Source organism: Callorhinus ursinus, unplaced genomic scaffold (genome assembly GCF_003265705.2).
Source record: "Callorhinus ursinus isolate GAN/ISIS: 27379988/994484 unplaced genomic scaffold, GSC_fseal_2.0 scaffold22, whole genome shotgun sequence".
Taxonomy (NCBI): Eukaryota; Metazoa; Chordata; class Mammalia; order Carnivora; family Otariidae; genus Callorhinus; species Callorhinus ursinus.
Genome location: NW_027397084.1, coordinates 22,142,836 through 22,164,301, shown reverse-complemented (window position 1 = coordinate 22,164,301; position 21,466 = coordinate 22,142,836). Strand labels below are relative to the sequence as shown.

At 33.8% G+C, this 21,466-nt stretch overlaps 1 long non-coding RNA gene across 1 annotated transcript in view; it reads left to right on the top strand.

Moving 5' to 3' along the window:
• The first annotated feature begins 547 nt into the window (after positions 1-547).
• Positions 548-21,466, top strand: part of LOC141374848 (uncharacterized) — an 81,817-nt gene continuing 60,898 nt past the window's right edge. Inside the window, exons 1-2 of the long non-coding RNA XR_012381994.1 lie at positions 548-616; positions 16,902-16,960. This is a non-coding gene — a long non-coding RNA (uncharacterized lncRNA). The remainder of the gene's footprint in view (positions 617-16,901; positions 16,961-21,466) is intronic.

Genomic DNA, 21,466 nt, shown 5'->3' with positions numbered 1-21,466 from the left:
TGAAGTTATGTTGAACATCTTTTCATGTGTTTGTTGGTCATCTGTATGTCTTTAGAGAAATTCTTCATTCAAAGAAGACTAAATTACAGAGAACTAGGTTTAACTTTAATGTTAATTCACTTATTTATTAGGTTACTCATTCAATAAGTATTTGAGTACCTATTCTAATGCATCCATTGTTCTGTTCAGTTGTGATACATCATTGAAAAAGAGACCAAAAAATCCTATATTCAAGGAGCTTGCCTTCCAGTATCAGTGAGCCAATGAACAAAAAATATACTAAATAAGTAAAAATAGCAAGTTTATAAAAAGGTTCTAAGTGTTATGGGAAAAAATAAGGTAAGGGGAATTTGGTATGGCAGCTGTGGGGGTGTTTATTTTATTAGAGTGGTCTGGAAATACTACATTGTGAATTTGAAATTTGAGCACAGACTCGGAACTCTATGAATGTGAAGAGCATTCCAAGTAAATGAAATAGAGCAAAGGTTCTAAGGCAGGTTATTTGAGGTCAGCCAGGAGGCCAGTGTGGCTGGGATTTCATAAAGGAGGGACAGAAGAACAGTGGAGAGGAGGTTAGAAAAATGAAGGGAGAGCCAAATCAAGTAGGACCTGCTGGGTAAGCCACAGTAAAGACATTGCTTTTCCTTTTAGGGAAATTGAGAAACATTTTAAGCAGATGAATGATTTAATCTTATTCATGTTTCTAAAAGGTAACTAATTTTTTTTTTTTTTCTGGATGACTAGAGAAGAGTAAGGCTAGAAGCAGGAAAAGCTGTAGGGTATATTATTAATCCTAGTGAGAGACAATAGTGACTTGAACCAAAATTTGTAGTAGTGGTAGATATAGTAATATGTGGTCACATTCTGGATATACTTTAAAGGTAGAGCTAACTAGATTCCCCTACACATTGGGTGTTGGTTGTGAGCAGGAGAAAAGATTTTAGGATGCCGGTAAAAATTTTGGCTTAAGTAATAGGATCAATGGATTTGGTATCAACTAAGCAGGAAAGCTGGGGTGGGGGTAGGTAGGGTTTTGGGAGAAGATGTTCAGTTTTGGAAATACTGAAAGTTTCCAAGGGAAGATGTCACATTGGCAACTGAATTCCATAGTTTAAATTCAAAAGAGAAGACTAGGAAAGTTGTGGGAGATGGGCTAAATGAGTGATAGGTATTAAGGAGGGCACTTGTGATGCACTGGGTGTTATATGTATGTATGTATAGTGAATAACTAAACTCTATACCTGAAACTAATTTTACTATATATGTTAACTAACTAGAATTTAAATTAAAAATTGAAATAAAAAAACAATCCACAATAAAAATAACAAACAAAAAAAATTTCTGAATAGAAAGTATACTTAAATCTTTGAAAGTGGGTAACTTTATGGGAAACTCTTGAGTTTCTTTTGGCTGCTATAACAAATTATTACAAACTTGATGCCTTTAAATAACAGAAAATTACTCTCTCACAGTTCTGGCTACCGGAATTCCAAAATAAGTTTTTTCTTTCTTCTTCTTTCTTCTTATTTCTTTTTTTACCATTTTTCTTTTTTTTCCAAAATCAGTGTCTGAGTCTATATCAAGGCATGTTCTCACTCTCTCTGGAAGCTAATGAAATTCCATTCCTTGTTTCTTTCATATTCTAATACTTTGGCTTAAAGCTCCATCACTTAGATGATTGCCTCCATGATCACACTGCTTCATCCTCTTCTGTCTCTGTAAAATCTCCCTCTGCCTCCCTTATAGATGGGTATATGTGATTGTATTTAGGGCTCAAAAGGATGAAATAAGATAACTTCCATCTTAAGATACTTATTTAGTAACATCTGCAAAGACTTTTTACAAATAAAGTAACATTCCAGGACTTAATATCTTTTTTTTGAGGTGGGGGGTCATTATTTAGTCTACTACAATCAGCAAAAGAATGAGTGTAGATATACAAGGATAAATAATGAACACTTATTGCCTCTTTTATTGTTTATAGCTTTATGGAAATATAATTGAAGTATTATAAACTGTTCATATATTGTGTAGTGTTTGATGAGTTTTGACACATATACATCAATGAAAACATTACCACTATCGAGGTAATAAACATTTGAATCACCCTGAAAAGTTTTATTGTTACTGCTATGTGATCTGTCCCTCATCCCTAGCTCAAACTAAACAGTGATTTTATAGATTATAGATTATTTTGAATTTTCTAGAATTAAAACAATGGAATTATGTGGAATACAGAATTTTCTGGGCAGTCTGAATTCACGTTGCGTAAAACACTGGTTTCATTCCTTTGCATTGCTGAGTGTATTCCATTGTATAAATATAACACAGTATTTTTATATTTCACTTTTTGATTAATATTTGGTTTGTATCCAATTTTTCCCTATTAGAAATAAAGATGCTATCAATATTCACCTAATGGCCTTCTTTAGATATGTGCTTTTATTTCTCTTGGGTAATTACCAAGAAGTGAAAGCTGATCTTATGCTATCTTTAGTATTTAAAAAAATTTTCTTTTAGAATAGGTTTAGATTTATGGAAAAGATGAAAAGATTTCAGAATTCCTGTGTACTTTTCATTCAGTTTTCTTTATTGCTCATGTAATACGTAACTATGGTACACTTGTCACAAAGAATGAAGAATATAAAAGTAAATGCTTTATTTTAATTTCCTTGTTTTTTTTCTAATATTTTTTCCAGAATTCTATCTAGGATACCATATTACATTTAGTTATCACTCTCCTTAAGCTTTTCTAGACTGTGGTAATATTTTGGACTTCTAGTTTTTGATGACCCTTATAGTCTTGAGGCATACTGGTCAGGTAATTTGTAGAATGTCTTTCAGTTTGGGTTTGTCTGGTGTTTTGCTTGTGACTAGACAGGGGCTATGTCTTGGGTGAAATTCCACATAACTAAAGCACCATTCTTATCACATTCACATCAATGATATATGCTCTCAATATACTTTAGCACTGATAATGTTAAACTTGGTCACATGACTGAGACAGTGTTTGTCAGTTTTCTCCATTGTAGAGTTACTGTTTTCTTCATATAGTAACTTTTTTTTAATTTACTTTTTAATTAACATATAATGTATTATTTGTTTCAGGGGTACAGTTCTTTTTATTTTAAATTATTGGCATAGATGATCCTATATATAAGTTACATGTATAATCACATTCATCTGCAAAATAATGCTGTATTTTTGCATGCAAAGTAGGTATTTGAAATCATTCATTCATATATTCGAGTGAAGAATAATTCAAGCAGGGGTGCCTCGATAGCTCAGTTGGTTAAGTCTCTGACTCTTGATTTTAGCTCAGGTCTTGATTTCAGGGTTGTGAGTTCAAGCATCACACTGGGCTCCATGCTGGGCATAGAGCCTACTTAAAAAAAAATAATAAATAAAAGAATTCAAGCAACATGCAAAGCACAAGGTATATTTAAAAAATATTCTTAACCTTAATTAATTTGCAGACTAGTTGTTTTAATCTCTTCTGTGAAGGACGTTGATATGTACAAAGTGTCATTCTGTCATATCAGTTGCACTTAAGTCTGGGGAGGGGCAGACATGGAAGGCTTTACAGAAGAGATATTAAAAATCTCATGTTCTGTAGAAAATCATTTGTGCAGTTGGAATTATAGTAATTCTGTGTCAATATAGTAACTTTTAAAGAAACTCTTAAACTGTTTCCAAAGTGATTATAATATATTTCCTCTATGAGAGTTTCAGTTCCTCTCTTTGTCAACACTTTACATGGTCAGTCTTTGAAATTTATACATTCTAGCGGGTATGCAGTAGTTTTTCATTGTAGTCCTCACTTGTATTTTATTTGTATTTTCCTAATGACAAATGATGATTAGCCTCTCCCCATGTGCATATTTGCCATCCATAGATCTTCTTTAGAAAATTACTTTTTTCAAATCTTTTGTTCATTTTGAAATTAGCTTGTCATTTTATAATTGAGTTGTAAGCATTCTTTATTTTCTGGATATAAGTCCTTTATCAGATATGTTTTGAAAATATTTTCTCCAATTTTGTGTTTTAACTTTTATTTTTCATAAACGTAGCATTTGAGGAGCAGAAATTTTTAATTTTGATCAAGACTAGTTCATAAAATTTCCTTTTATGCTTTATATGTGTGTTACTATATCAGAAATGTTTGCCTAAAATCACCAAATGTTTTATGTTTTCTTTTAGAAGTTTAATAGTTTTAGCACCTATATCAAATCTGTGATATATACTAAGTTACTTATTATATAATATGTAAGTTAAGAGTTGAGGTTCTTTTTTAACATTAGATTTCCAATTTCCCTCTCTTGCAGATAATACTGTCTTTTTTGGACATCACTTATTAAAATTTGTCTTTACTACCTTTGAAAATCATTGTTACCAACTGTTTATCACCCTATTTCAGGGCTCTTGATTTTGTTCCATTTTTCTATATGTCTATTTTTAAACAAATACTCTATTGAGTATTATACTTTTGTATTTTCTTGAGATTAGTTATTTTTAATACTCCAGCTTATTTTTTTCCAAAATTAAATACTTCACCACTCAAAAGTAAAATATTTGCAATGTCTGACAGGCAATAAAAATGTTTAGACTTTCAAGAAAGGAGGAAACTATAACACACGTTTAAGAGAAAGATAAATAATAAAAACAGACCGAGAAAAACACACTTGATAGAGTTAGTACACATGGATGTTAAATATGTGTTAATATCCTTATATCAAGAAGGAAGCAGAAATCTTAAGCATGACAAATAGATAAGAAAGGTATACGGAAGATTCAAATCAAACTTCTAGAAATACAAACACTGTATTAGGTATAAAATATACTGGGTGGGATTAAGAGAAGTTAAGATACCACAAAAGAGATTACTAAACCTAACAAGAAACTTTAAAGATAAAACACAAATATAAAAAAATGAGACAAACAAAGGAACAGAGACTAGTGAATCATGAGACATCAAGCACTATAGCATCTTCAAGGATAATTTTTGCGTGCTACTAGTCCAATATCTGAAAACTCTTGTTTCATGTATTTGTCCAATTTATTATTGTTTAAGACTGAAATGTAAATCTGGTTTCCTAGAATTACACCATGGACAGGAGTGGAAATTTAGAACATATTGATTCTTTTTTTTTTTTTTTAAGATTTTATTTATTTGTCAGAGAGCACAAGCAGGGGTGCTGCAGGCAGAGGGAGAGGGAGAAGCAGGCTCCCTACTGAGCAAGGAGCCCAATGTGGGGCTCGATCCCAGGACCCTGGGATCATGACCTGAGACGAAGGCAGACGCTTAACCAACTGAGCCACTCAGGCGTTCCTAGAACATATTGATTCTGACCAAAGTTCTTACTATTTGTCTTTTACCTTATTTTTTGTGACCAAGCCAATACCCCATCCTTCAGGTAGTTTCAGTTACATTCCTTCAGGCCGACATTCCTGATAGGTACCCTAGCTACATCAGAGTAGGAGTACTGCTTTTAGTTTTACCAGTGGTTCTATGCTAAATCTCTGCTAACAACTTCCAGAATGCTCTGAAAGCACTATGCCTCTTGAATTTCACTAACAAATGTCAATTTTCTGGCATCACTCTTTTCTAGCATTCATTCATGAACTTAATTAGCTCAGTCTCTAAGTCACCCTTATCTCTTCCTAGCCCAATTATATGAGGTATGTATTACTGAATATAAATCATAAAGGAAAATAATTTGTTCACAAAGCTATTTCCTTGATGCTTACCATTTAGGGGATATCATATCCTCTGAATTTGAATTTTTTTAACTATAAATATCCTGTTTGGAGATCCTGAGAGTAATTTATGGTTAGGCCTTGATTTATGAATGGATGAAATATGGGGCTTGGTTTTGTACCTACTGAGAAAGTTCTTGGCCCAAAATTGTTACCTCAAATCTCAGAACTTGATAATGAAAATGTCATTATTAATATACTGATTTGAAAGAAATCGACATTGGTCTTAAGTATTTTACTTACATGTTACAAAGTAATAAATGAATACATTCTGAAAGGGATAGAAACATAAGTTTTATCAACTATACTTTGGCAGAAATTATTTTCTTGGTTTACTTTTTGGTAGTTACTGAAAATTATGAGTGAGACTATGTAGGAAAAGAATAGAGAGATCTTCAGGGATAATTGAAGGGGAAAAAGAAGCACTTACGTGCACAGGGGCTAAAGATAAACTACCAATTTTACGATTTTATCTGAAGCTGACCTTTAATATAGCATAAAACATCTGAAGTTAATGTTGTGGTCTGTAGCCATGTGACTAAATTAATCTACAGTGACCATTAAAGGGGCAACTGACAAATACTACACAAAATCCACAACCTATCTAGTTAGTTATCTACATTACTACATTTCTCTTGAGAAAAAAATGAGCAATTTTGTTCTAAAAATAAATATAGATATATATTTAAGATGTGTTCTGTCTGTGCAGAGTTCTGTTTCAGGTTTTATTTTTAGCTGTGGCTGTTTTTTTATTTTTAAATATTGTTGGTATGATTTTTAATTTTTATTGATGGATAGTTGATATACAATGTTAATATCAGGAGTACAAGATAATGATTTGATAATTCTGCACATGTGGCATGCTCATCATGATAAGGGTAACTACTCTCTATCACTTTATGCTGTTATTAATATATTATTAACTGTATTCCCTATGCTGTATTTTCATCAGCATGATTAATTATACTGAAAATTTGTACCTCTTAATACCCTTCACCTATTTCACCCATCCCAACCACTGCTCCCCATCCCCCTCCTTCTCTGGCCACTACCAGTTTTGGTCTCTTTATTTATTAGTCTGTTTTTGTTTGGTGTGTTTTTATCCAAAAATAAGTCATGATGTTTCTTTCTCTGACTTATTTCAATTAGTATGATAATCTGTAGGTCCATTCATGTTGTCACAAAGGCAAAAGTTCATTCTTTTTTGTGGCTGAGTAAAATTTATAGTGTGTATATATATCCTGATTTATTTATCCATTCGTCTATTGATAGACACTTAGGTCACCAATGAATCTTGGCTATTGTCAATATTGCAATAATCATGGGGGTGCATATATAGTTTAGAATTAGTTTTTGATAAATTTTCTTTGGATAAAAACCCTGCAATAAAATTACTGATTAGTATGGTATTTCTATTTTTAATTTTTTGAGGAGCTTTCATATTATATTTCCAAATATTTTCTGCACCATTTTACATTTCACCAACAGCATATGAGGGTTCCCTTCTCTCTACATCATTGCCAATTCTTGTTCTTTTTTTTTTAATTCTTGTTATTTCTTGTCCTTTTTGATACCAGCCATTATGACTGGTGTGAGGTGATATTTCACTGTGGTATCAATTTGCACTTCCTTGTTGATAAGTGATGTTGAACATCTTTTCGGTATCTGTTGGCCATCTGTATGTCTTCTTTAGAAAAATATCTGTTCAGGGTCTCTGCCCATTTTGTAAATTAGATTACTATTTTTTTTTTTGGTGTTGAGTTGTATGAGTTCTTTATATGCTTTGAGGATATTAATTCTTTATCTGCTACCATTTGCAAATATCTTCTTCCACTTAGTTGGTTGCCTTTTTGTTTTGTTGATGTTTTGCTTCACTGTGCAAAAGTTTTTCAGTCTGATATGGTTCCAATTGTTATTTTTGCTTTTGTTGCCCTTGCCTGAGTAGACATACCAGAAAAATATTGCTAAAGTTAATGTCCAAGAGATTACTGCCTATATTTTCTTCTAGGAATGTTATGGTTTCAGGTTTCAAATTTATGTCTTTAGTCCAATTTAAGCTTATTTTTGTGTATGGTCTAAGAAAGTGGTCCAGTTTTATTCTCATGCATATAACTGTCCTAATTTTCCCAGCACTGTTTGTTAAAGAGATTGTCTTTTCCTTATTGTATATTCTATGCCAGCATTTATATTCCATTTGTGTTTAGTTGGAGTAATTTTTGTTTTTATCACTTCACTTTCTAACTGATCCATAGATGGGTCTTTTTTTATCCATTCAGTCATCCTATGTCTTTTGATTGGAATATTTAGATCATTTACATTTAAAGTAATTATTGATAGGTATGCACCAATAGTCATTTTGTTGTTTCCTGTTTTTTTTTATTTTGTAGTCCTTCTTTGTTCTTTCTTTGCTTGTTCTTTTCCATGTGATTTGATAATTTTCTTTAGTATTATGTTTGTGTTTTTTCTATGATTGAGCCTGGCATCAGGCTCCATGCTGGACTCGAAGCCTGCTTAAGATTCTCTCTCCTTTTCCCTCTGCTCCTACCCTACTGCTTGTGCATGCGCTCTCTCTCTCAAAAAAACTAAAAATGAAAAAACAAATAAAAATCATCCTAAGCATGTAATAGTCTACATTAAGTTGATGGTCACTTAAATTCAGATATATTCTAAAAACACTACCTTTTTATCCTCCTGCCCACGTTTTATGTATGTGATGTCATATTTCACATTTTTTCTCTTTTTCTGAGTCCTCTAATTTTTAGTGTTACTGATTTTACTTTTGTCTTTCAACTTTCATATTATCTTTATAACTGATTGATCTACTACCTTTACTATATGTTTGCTTTTACCCATGCAATATTTTTCTTTCATAATTTTCTTGTCATGGCCTCTTCTCTTTCCATCTCCAGAAGTCTTTGACATTTTCTGTATGGCTAGTTTCATGGTGATGAACTCATTTAAATTTTGTCTGGGAAACTATCTCTCTTTCAATTCTGCATGATAACCTTGCTGGGTAGAGTATTCTTGGTTACAAGTTTTTTTCTCTCCAACACTTTGAATGTATCATTTTACCCCTTTCTGGCCTGCAAATTTGCTGAAAAATCAGCTAATAGTCTTACACGGTTTCCCTTGTATGCACCTAGTTGCTTTTTACTTGCTATATTTAAGATTCTTCTTTTACCTTTAATTTTGTCATTTTAATTATTATCTCGGTGTAGATCTTGGCTTTATCTTGTTTGGGCCTCTCTGTGCTTCCTGGACTCAGATGTCTGCTTCCTTCCTAAGGTTAAGGAAGTTTTCAGCTGTTATTTCCTCAGATAAGTTTTCTGCCCCTTTCTCTCTCTCTTTTTTTTTTTCTGGGACCCCCATAAAGCAAATGTTAGTATGCTTGTTTTCCCAGTGGTTCCCTAACCTATTTTCATATTTTTAAAAATTTCTTTTTGCTGTTCAGCTAGGTGATTTCCATTACCCTATCTTCCAGATTGTTGATCTTTTCTCCTACATCCTCTAATTGCTGTTGATTCCCTGTAGTGTATTTTTTTCAACTATTGTATTCTTCAGAACTGATTGGCTCTTTTTTTAATGTTCTCTCTCTCATTGTTGAAGTCCTCACCGAGTTCATCCATTCTTTTCTCAAGTCCGGTGAGCATCTTTATCAACATTACTTTGAGCTCTTTATCAAGTAGGTTGCTTATCTCCATGTCATTTAGTTCCTTTTGTGATGTTTTGTTCTTTTATTTGGAGCATTTTCTTGTCTCCTTATTTTGTCTGACTTTATGTGTGTTTCTATGAATATTCTCCCAGTCTTGAAGGGGTGGCCTTTTGTAGGAACATGCCTTGTGTAGACTGTGTATGCCTGGTGGCTTTAGCTGGCCAGCTGAGGCTTACTGGCATGGAATTTGGATTCTGGGTCACTCCACACAGGTGGCACAATGGCAGGGTAGCAGGAGCTGGAGTGGGTGCTGGGCTGGTGTCCTGGGGCTCTCTGTGCAGGAGCCCCCTGGCAAGACAGCTGGAACAGAAGCAGGTGCACCTGGGGTGTCATGGGTGCTTTTTGCCTGTGCTGCCTTGGCACGATGGATGAGTTTGTAGTGGGTGCAGGCTGGGGGTATCCTGGTATGCACCACATTTGGGCTGCCTGGTGGGATGCGTTGAGCTAAGGTGGGTATGGACAGGTGTGCTGAGCTAGTGTGAGCTAAGGGCCCAAGGCTTACTGAGGCAGCAGACTAGCTACAGCACCAGATCCTGCTTCTGTCTGTGCTATCAAGGTTGAGAGGGAATGTAAACAATAGGGCTCCCCAGCACTTTTGACCCTGGAGAGAATTCCAGGTGTTAACTCCACTGTTGGGTGGACACTTTAGGGTTAGTTCACTTATAGGTTAGTTTCCCTTTAAACTGTTGCTTTTTTTCTGTGCCTCAGGGCAGGCAAACCTGCATTGGTTCCTGAGTGATAGCTCTCCCTACTGAAGTTTGCAGCATTGGGATTGGGGTTTCCATTGTTACTGTGTCTGTGTCTCTCCTGTTGTTCTCTATGTGGTCTCTCTATCCTTTGTTAAATAGAAATCATTCAATCAGCCCTCAGTCATTCAGGAGGAATTGCTCCATATGTAGGTATAGATTTAGTATGTCCACAGAAGGAGGTGAGTCCAGGGTCTATCTACTCCACCATCTTAGACCCCTCCCTCTGTGCCTAGTTATTTTAATAGATATTTTCAGTTCATTAAAATTACACCAATTAAGGAAGTTGTTTTCTAAGAAATGAGCACATCTCAAGATGGTTTGTCTTTCTTGGTCAAGGACTTTTCAAAGAAGAATTGAGACACTTGAATAAGGAGGGTATATTGGTCTTATCTAATTTCTTATACTGAAAGATGATAGAGAAGGAAAGAAGGAGCCTAAAACAATAGCAGAATCCACCTACTTCAAATGGCAATCCCATTTTGGTAGAAGACCCAGATTCCCTGGCCGGGCTATTCAGGGAAGCTTATGCTTACTTGAATCTGTTCACATCTAGTGAATACAGATTTTTTTGAAACTGTGTGTGGCTGCTAAAGCCACAGAGTTGAAATATCTACTTACCATTTGGCAAAAAAAAAAAAAATCTGATTTTATGGCTAAAATTTATATCTGTTGCTGACAGATAGTTTTAGTTATCTGAAGAGACAAGAGTAAGATAAGAGAAGGAAAAAAAGGAATTTCATTATATGAACTAAATATTTCAGAGAGTAAAGTTCCATTTTGTCTATAAAGACTCTACTTACTTAAAGCCTTATTAATTATAACTACAGACATTTTGGAACTTATCATGTATTGGCTTGGATTACACTGTAACTTTTTCCAGTTTCTATTATAAGCTTGAAGACAGATACAAAACATTTGACAAAATGACACTTGTATTTCCTACTTGTATTTCCCCTCAGCAACAATAATTTGGCAGCCATCCATAGACAAAAATATCTTTGTGGGAAATTTAAGATCAAGGTAGGATATTGTGAACTTCTGGCGGAGCCAAGACCAAGAAGGTCTATTTTGAGGAAGCAGACCTGTGCCCAGGTGACCAACTCACTGACTGTAGACCTAAATCCAGACAGTGTTCTGCCACTCAGTGGACTAGGCTGCAACACCACTTGGCCTTGGTCCTGCCACTGGCACCATTCAGCAAGGGACTCAGCAGGAGTCCACCCATACCCTGGGTAACAGACCAACACCTGGTACTTGGCTGTGGACCCTAGATGACCTGTGACCCAGCTCTAGCCCCTCTTAGCTTCTAGTTCTGCCAGTCCAAAACCAGGCAGGAGACACACCTGTCCAAGATTTAAGGCAAGCCCTCTGGCTTTGGTCCAGTCCAATTGCAGATTCTGAAATGGCCCTGTAACTCAGTTCCATCCCCTCCCAGCTACAGTCTGGAAGTGATCCTGCCTGCTCAGAAATTCATAAGAAGACACACTCATCTGAGCCTTTGGAGGAAGGACTGCTGGCTTTGGTCTGAGTGCAGATAATAAAGCATCCCTGTGACTTAGTTCCTGCCCCTCTGAACTGTAGTCTGGGGCCAATACTGCCTATCCAGGTTTTTCCCAGTGACCAGTTTGGAGCTCTTCTAGGGACCGAGGGGGAGCAACACCTATCTGGCAAACCTGATTACATGCATGCTATTAAAATCCATAAAATGGCTTAATGGATGAAAAAAAGGTATACAACAATATTCTGTCTATATTATTAGAACTGAAGAGAGAAACAGGCAGCAATACAATAATAGGTAACTTCAATATCCCACCTTCATAAATGAATGGATCTTCCCAACAGATAATCAATAAGGAAACATTGGACTTCAATAACATTACAGATCAAATGGATTTATCAAACATATACAGAACAGTTCATCCAACACAGCAGAATACACATTATTCTCAAGTATACAAAAACATCCTGCAAGATAGTCTATATGTTGGGTTACAGAACAAGTTTTAATAAATTTAAGTTTGAAATCATATCAAGTATTTTTTCTGTCCACTATGGTATAAAGCTATAAATCAGTAACAGGAAAATTGAAAAATTCACAAACAAGAGCAAATTAAACATCACATTTCTAACAACAATGGGTCAAGAAAGAAATCAAAAGGGAAATAAAAAAGTTTTAAGATAGACAAAAATGAAAATACAAATGCCAGATCTTCCAGGATGTAGAAAAAGATTTATAAGGGAAATTTAGAGTGATAAATACCATTAACAATAACAACAAAAAAACCCCCTCAAACCAACAAATTTATTCCAAGGATCTATAAAAATAACAAAATACTAAACACAAATTTAGCAGAAGGAAGGAAATAATAAAGTTAGAGCAGAAATACATGAAATTGAGACTTGAAAGACAATAAGGAAGATAAACAAAGAGTTGGTTTCTTGAAAAGATAAACATATTGACAAAACTTTAGCAAGACTGCTGAGAAATAAAAGGACTGCATTATAAATGAGAGAGGAGATATTACAACTGATACTACAGAAATACAAATGATTATAAGAGACTGCTATGAAAAATTATATGCCAACAAATTAGAAAACCTAAAAGAAATTGATAAATTCCCAGAAACATACAAACTTCTAAGATTGAATCATGAAGAAATAGAAAACCTTAACAGAACAATAATGGGCAAGAAGATTGAAGCAGTAATCAAAAACCTCCCAACACACAAAAAAAGTGAGTTCTACTAATCACTTAAAGATTTTCTGTCCTTTTCAAACTCTTCCAAAAAATTGAAGAGGTGTAAATACTTGCAGATTCATTTCATGAGGCCAGCATTACCCTCATACCAAAGCTAGACAAGGATACTTCAAGAAAATAACATTCCAGGCTAATATCATGCAAAAATCCTCAACAAAATGCTATTAAACCAAATTCAACAGCACATTAAAAGAACCATACACAGTGATGAGGTGGGATTTATCCCCAGGATGCCAGGGTGGTTAAATACATGCAAAACAATAAACATGATATACCATATTAACAGAATAAAGGATAAGACTCCCATAATCATTTCAATAGATGTGGAAAAAAATAAAACATGAGAAAAGTCAACATCCATTCATGATAAAAACTAAACAAATTAGTATAGAATGGATGTACCTCAACATAATAAAGTCCAAATATGATGAGCCCACAGCTAACCTCCTAATCAATGCTAAGAAGCTGAAAGCTTTTCCTTTAAGATCAAGAATAAGACAAGGGTATCCACTCTTACCACTTCTATTCAATATAATATTGGAAGTCCTAGCCAGAGAAATTTGGCAAGAAAAGAAATAAAAGTTATCTAAGTCAGAAAGGAAGAAGTTAAATTTGTCTCCTTTTGCAGATGATATGATCTTACATATAGAAAACACCATCAAAAAACACCAAAAGCGGCACCTGGGTGGTTCAGTTGGTTAGACGTCTGTCTTTGGCTCAGGTTGTGATCCCAGAATCTTGGGATTGAGCCCCATTCTGGGCTCCCCGCTCAGCGAGAATCCTGCTTCTCCCTCTGCCTGCCACTTCCCCTGCTTGTGCTCTCTCATTCTCTCTCTCTCTCTCTGTCAAATAAATAAATAAATAAAATCTTAAAAAAATCAAAGAATGGTTAAAACTAAAATAAACTTGTTTAAGTTTCAGTATATAAAATCAATACATAAGATCAGTTGCATTTCTATATACAATAAACAATTCAAAAAAGAAATTAGGAAAATAATCCCTTTTACAATAACATTAAAAAGAATAAAATACTGAGGGAGGATTTAGCCAAGAAGTAGAAGTTCTGTACACTGAAAATTATAAAATATTGATAAGAGAAGTTGAAAAGACACAAATGGAAAAATACTCTGTGTTCATTGTTTAGAAGAACTATTATTGGTAAGAGATTCACATCACCCAGAGCAATCTACACATTCAATATAATCCCTATTAAAATTGCAATAGCATTTTTCACATAAATAGAAAAAGCAATCCTAAAATTAGTTTGGAACCACAAAAAAAATCTCAAATAGCCAAAGCAATCTTGAGAAAGAAGAAAGCTGGAGGCACCATACTTCCTGATTTCAAACTGTATTACAAAGCTATAGTAATCAAAATAGTATGGTACTGGCATAAAAGGAGACACATAGAGACCTAGGAAACAGAATTAAGAGCCTAGAAATAAACCCATGCATATTTAATTAATCTTTGACAAGGATGCTAAGAATAAACAATAAAGCAATGGTAGTCTTTTCAATAAATGGTGCTAGGAAAATTGAATATCTACATAAAAGACTGAAATTAAACACCTTATACCATACAGAGAAAGGATTATACCATACTCAAAATGGATTAGATTTAAGTGTAAGACCTGAAACCATGAAACTTCTAGAAGAAAACATAGGGGAAAAGCTCCTTGACCTTAGTCTTGGCAATGATTGGATTTGACACCAAAAGCATAAGCAACAAAAGCAAAAATAAACAAATGGGACTGCATCAAACTAAAAGGCTTCTCTATTGCAAAAGAAAAGCCTCGTACAGTATTGGTGGAAATATAAATTGATATAGCCATTATGGAAAATGTATGGAAATTCATCAAAAAATTAAAAATAAAACTCCCATATGTTCTAGCAATCCCACTTCTGGGTACATATCCAAAGGAAATGAAATCAGGGTTTCAAAAAGATATCTGTACTCCCATGTTCATTATAGCATTATTCAAAATAGCCAAGATATGGACGCAACTTAAATGTCCACTGATAGATGAATGGATGAGAAAATGTCATATATGATGGAGTATTATTCAGTCTTTTTTTTAAATTTAACTTTATTATGTTAATCACCATACAGTACATCATTAGTTTTTGATGGACAGTCTTAACATGGAAGGAAATCCGGCTATTTCCACTGAACCTAGAAGATATTATATTAAGTGAAATATGCCAGACATAGAAAGACAAATACTCATTTGTAAATTCTCATTTATAGGTAGAATCTAAAAAAATAAAACTCATAGAGTCAGGAGAATGTAGTTGTCCAGAGCTGGGGATAAGGGGAAGTGAGGAGATGTTGGTGAAAGGGTACAAATTTTCAGTTAGAAGATAAATAGATTCTGGGGATCTATTGGAGCAGAATGATGATTATAGTTAATAATATTATATACTAGAAACTTGCTAAAAGTAGACCTTAAGTTTCTCACTGCACACACACACACACACACACACACACACGGTAACTATGTGAGTTGAGGGGTATGTTAACTTGATCATCACGTACACCTTTTAAAAATCATATAAAGCAATATTTTATTGAAACGATAGCTAATATTGAGTTAACTCTATTTCAAACTCAGCACTATACAACTATGGGAAATGAAAATGAAGCAAAATAATTAACATTAAAATGTCGCAGGCCCTCGATCCTCAAATGCATTCTTCTACATAAGAGATATTGACTTGGGGCACCTGGGTGGCTCAGTCGGTTAAGCATCTGCCTTTGGCTCAGGTCATGACTCAGGGTCCTAGGATCTAGTCCTGTGTTAAGCTCCCTGCTCAGCAGGGAGTCTGCTTTTCCCTCTGCCCCTTCCCCGCTCATGCTCTCCCTCTCTTCTCAGATAAGTAAAATAAAAAAAAAAAAGATACCCAGATTTTAACATATGTATGACACACGTAATATGGAAATAATTTTTTCTGTGTAGCATAAGAGTGCTTAAATAAGTAAGAAGGCCTATAGCACAATATTGGTGAATATTAACAATATTAAAAGAATTGTACAGTAAAATTAGTTTTATATAATACACTATGATTTGTACAGTGTTTTGTATACATTATCTAATTTGATCTCCATATTAAGACTATCAATAAGAAATATCCAATATCTGTAACTGGTATGATCTTCATGAATTCTATGTATAATTATTATAACTTTTATACTTTCTACAATGGCTCATAAAACCAGAATTTGATGAAATCTATTTGAGACCAAATTCTGCACATGTAACCACTGTGGCCTACAGTTTCTAAGCATATCATATTAATACAAATTATGGCCCAATGATATAAATATATAGGATGTGATTTATTTTTGAGATTTGAAAGCGAAAAAAAATGTATACACATCTTGTATTTCGCACAGGCCAAACTATGTTTTTTGGGCGGGGTGGGGGGGAATGCTCCTTTTGGTATTTTGGATCTCAGGGAAGGAAAAAAAAATTTTCTTCAATTATGAAGCAACAAGCATACATTATATTCAATTAGTTATTCAGAATAACTGTATAAGCTTCTCTTCTATCAAATCCAGTGGCCAAAGGATGATTTAAATAAATAGCTCTTTATGAACTGGTAGGAGTTACAAAGTCTTTATCTTGATTTCTTCCACTTTAAGTTTAGTAAGAAAATGTTGCTTTTAATAAGTTAGGAACATAAAATGCACATCTGTGTTATTTGTTACTAGATGGAACTGTAGGTATCAATTTATCTAGATGTTATATTTTCTATTACAATTTGAAAAAGACTTTCAATTCTTAAGAATTTAATAGACCCTTAACAATATTTAATCAAATCATGTATATATTCATTGGTCCTAGATTTATAACTAAATAAAATAAATCTAACACTTCAAATATTTGAAAACAATCCTGTCTCCTTTCTCTTGTTCTTGAATGTAGATATTACATGGATATCCACCTGTTTGTCAATATCTCCTTTCAAGGGTTCCTCACAGAAGGTAAGAAGAATAATTCTTATTTTTGTTTTTTCTTCTTAAAAAATAAAGACTGAGTTAATGTTAAAATTATTTTAAATCCCAAGTTTCTGAAATATTCCCTTCCTTGAGCAAATCTCAAAATTTGACCAAGTTTGTTTGATCCATTTGGCATAAATCATTGTTTCTGAAATTGGAATATTATATACAAGATAGCCAAGCCAATTTTAATGAATCTTTCATAAATGACCACAGAATATTTTATAAGCATAACACATTTTTTGCCGAAAGTTTTTTTCTAATGCCTTCACCAGTTCAAGTAAATATGAAAAGGAAATAAAATCTCTCTACAAAGGATAATAATTTTATGTGTACTATAAAAAGTGAGAGGAAGAAACTAATTTTTGTTTGATTAGTGGGTCAAATTAAAGTATTATTTTAATTATTTAACATCTACCATTGCTAATGAATTGTACTTGGTAATTTTCCAACAGGCTTTATAGCTCTTAAAGTTTACCTCATGAAAGAAAAGAAAATTGTGAGGATAAAGAATGTTTCTAATAGTTTTACATTTTGGCTATTTTAGAAATTATGGAAGACTATGTTATACCTTTGACTTTCTTCTTCTTTAATTGTATGCATAGTTGATCTTAGAAAAAAGGGAAATTGAAAAATGGACATTGATAAACTCTCTAAAACATAAAATAAAAGTCACCAAATAAATAAAAATGCTATCCTCAGGGAGAGATATTAAGAATTAAAATGGTTTATCAAAGGCAATTAGAAAAATGGTTTCATATGAAAGCTGAATGATAATTTAAAAATAAGTAAAATATATTTTAAAAATTATAAATGTACATCTTATTATTACAAAGTTTATATTTTTAATTTATTAACCAGTAAAAATATACTTAAGAAATAAACTACAGTTGACCCTTGAACAACATGGGTTTGAACTATGCAGGTCCACTTATGCATGAAATTTTTTCAATAAATACAGTATAGTACTATAAAAGTATTTTCTCTTCTTTGTGATTTTCCTAATAACATTCATTTTCTCTAGGCTATTTTATTGTTATAATACAGTATTTAATACAGATAACATATAAAACATGTGTTAAGTGAGTTTTTATATTATTGGTAAGGATTCCAGTCCATAGTAGGATATTAGCAGTTAAGTTTTTGGGGAGTCAAAATTGATAATTGAGTGGCTGCACCAGCTTGCATTCCCACCAACAGTGGGAATGACTTTATAACATAACTTTATAACACTCCCTTCACTCCTTCTATGACCTTAATAACAAATCAAAAGAAAAGTCATCCAGCTTTCTCTGCATCCCCGCCAACATCTGTCGTTTCCTGACTTGTTAATTCTAGCTGTTCTGACTGGTGTGAGGTGATATCTCATTGAGGTTTTGATTTGGATTTCCCTGATGCTGAGCAATGTTGAACACTTTTTCATGTGTCTGTTGGCCATTGGGATGTCTTCTTTGGAAAAATGTCTGTTCATGTCCTCTGCCCATTTCTTGATTGGATCATTTGTTCTTTGGGTGTTGAGTTTGATAAGTTCTTTATAGATTTTGGATACTAGCCCTTTATTGCACAATTCACAGCTCTCACCATAGCACATACCCTCCCCAATGTCTATCACCCAGCCACCCCATCCCTCCCGCCCCCCACCACTCCAGCAAACCTCAGTTTGTCTCCTGAGATTAAGAATTCCTCATATCAGTTAAGTCGTATGATACATGTCTTTCTCTGATTGACTTATTTTGCTCAGCATAACACTCTCCAGTTCCATCCACCTCATTACAAATGGAAAGATTTCATTCCTATTGATGGCTGCATAATATTCCATTTTATATATATACCACATCTTCTTTATCCATTCATCTGTCCATGGACATCTTGGCTCTTTCCACAGTTTGGCTATTGGGGACATTGCTGCTATAAACATTGGGGAGTATGTACCCCTTCAGATCCCTACATTTCTATCTTTGGGGTAAATTGTAGGGTAGAACACAGATCTGTGCCTCTGAAACAAATAATACATTATATGTTAAAAAAAAGAAGAAGAAGAAGAAGATAGCAAGAGAGAAAGAATGAAGGGAGGGAAATCGGAGGGGGAGATGAACCATGAGAGACGATGGACTCTGTAAAACAAACTGAGGGTTCTAGAGGGGAGGGGGGTGGGGGGATGGGTTAGCCTGGTGATGGGTATTAAAGAGGGCACGTTCTGCATGGAGCATTGGGTGTTATACGCAAATAATGAATCATGGAACACTACATCAAAAACTAATGATGTAATGTATGGTGATTAACATAATAATAATAATAAAAACCAAAAAAAACCCCTGATACTTGAATTGGGGTTAGGCACTTCCAGCCCTGATGTTTTGTTTTCTTTAAGATTTTATTTATTTTTTTGACAGAGATAGCGAGAGTAAGAACACAAGCAGGGGGAGTGGGAGAGGGAGAAGCAGGCCTCCCGCGGAGCAGGGAGCCCGATGTGGGACTCGATCCCAGGACCCTGAGATCATGACCTGAGCCGAAGGCAGACGCTTAATGACTGAGCTACCTAGGCACCCCCAGCCCTGGTGTTTTTCAGGGGTCAACTGTATTTTCTATTTGTAATTTTTAAGGTGATTATTATTTAAACCTATTATCTCACTTTACACTTGCCATTCAAAATGTATGACATGTAATTTCACTGTATATGATATAAAACTTTATTATTTGAAAAGAGAATCAATTGACCATAGAAAAGTTGAAAAAAATCACTGTTAATTACACATCAACTGATTTCTCATAAATAACTGAACAGGTTTTCAATATGGTTAGAGATTTGAAAGAGTTAACATTTTGACATTATCGTTAAAATGTTACAAATTTGGAAACTTCCTTATAACTCTCATATCATAATTCTAAGTGTGTTTCTCTGAGTACTCTTTCCCCAGGATCTCAATAGTATTATTATGAAAATAATTCTCAGTTCAAAAAGGCTTGAAAAATCATGGGTTAACAAAACTAAAGAAGCAGCTTTAGCTTTTGTAGGCCTCAACATTTCAAAGTGCCATGTAAACTGTAATAAAAACACAATGAAACATTTCCTGAACTCATTTTATCATGGAATACTTACAGGACAAAATATTTTGGGGAGACTATTTTGTTCTATAACAGAAAAAACATCTATTTTGTGTGGACTCATACTTTTGTAAAATACAATAAAAATAAAGACATACAAAATATGAGTTCCTATTTTTAATAATTAGATCCAAAAGACATAAAATTAACCTACCCAGTTACTATAAATATTCCTACATGCTTAGTCTCTTTTCCTGTACTTCATCTTATCATGTTCCCAAAACACACAGGTGTTGACTGACAACAATGCGGGGGTCAGATTTTAAGTAGCAATGCTTTCCACAGTACAATTTGTGAAACATAACTTTATAACCCTCTCTTCACTCCTTCTATGACCTTAATGACAAATCAAAAGAAAGTCATCCAACTTTGCCTGCACTTTTCTGTTGAGGATAACTGAGTAACTGCCAAATTACCCTGTTTTGTTTTGTTTTTTTTTAATTCCTTCCCTTCCTCCTTTATCCCTTCTTTCTCTTCTTCTCTCCCTTCTTTTCCTTCTAATAGCAATAATGATCCATTGTTTAAAAAAATCTTTAGTCACAAACTGTAATTCTTTGTCAGGTATGGATGCTGTGAGAAATATAAATTAAATAATTGTTCTCCCTTAAGGAGATGGTACTTGTACAAGTTGTTGTAATGTAAGTGCAATAATACCACAAAAAATATCAAATAGTGTGCAATAAGAATTCAGAAAACTCAGAATTCTCTTTTTTGGGGACCCATATTCTTTTTATCTTTCATGCACTTGTATTATTTATGCTTTCAGTAGTCATGCAGCAGGTCTAATACTTCTGTAGCTCAGCCAGCTTGAATATATTTAGGGAGAGCTGCTACTTCCACCCAACACCTGTTGTTTTTAATGCTCAAAACCACCGATATTGGCAACTATTTGGTTGTTGCATGATTTTATATCTACTCAAACCAGTTCTTACATTTCTATCACAAAGTAAGTACGATATACTGGAAGGAAGATAGGCTTATTAAGTTACCTTGTCAGTTTATGTAAAATCAAATAACATATATGACCTTCAGTCAATTAACTATATTCAGGTCACACAACTGGGAAAACTGTTTTGTATGTTTGATAAGATTATCTAGAAGCTTATCAATTTTACTAATCTTTTCAAATAGCTTTTGGTTTCATTGATTTTTCTCCATTGATTTTTCTCTTTTCCACTAATTTCTGCTCCTGTTTTTATTATTTCCTTCCATCTGTTCACTTTTTGTATAATTGCTCTTCTTTTTCTTGTTTCTCAAGGTAGATGCTGAGATCATTGATTTTTAGCCTTTCTTATTTTTTAATACAAGTATTGATTGCTATAAACTTCCTTCTAAGCATGACTTTATTTATTCACACATATTTGATATGTTCTATTTTTATGTTAA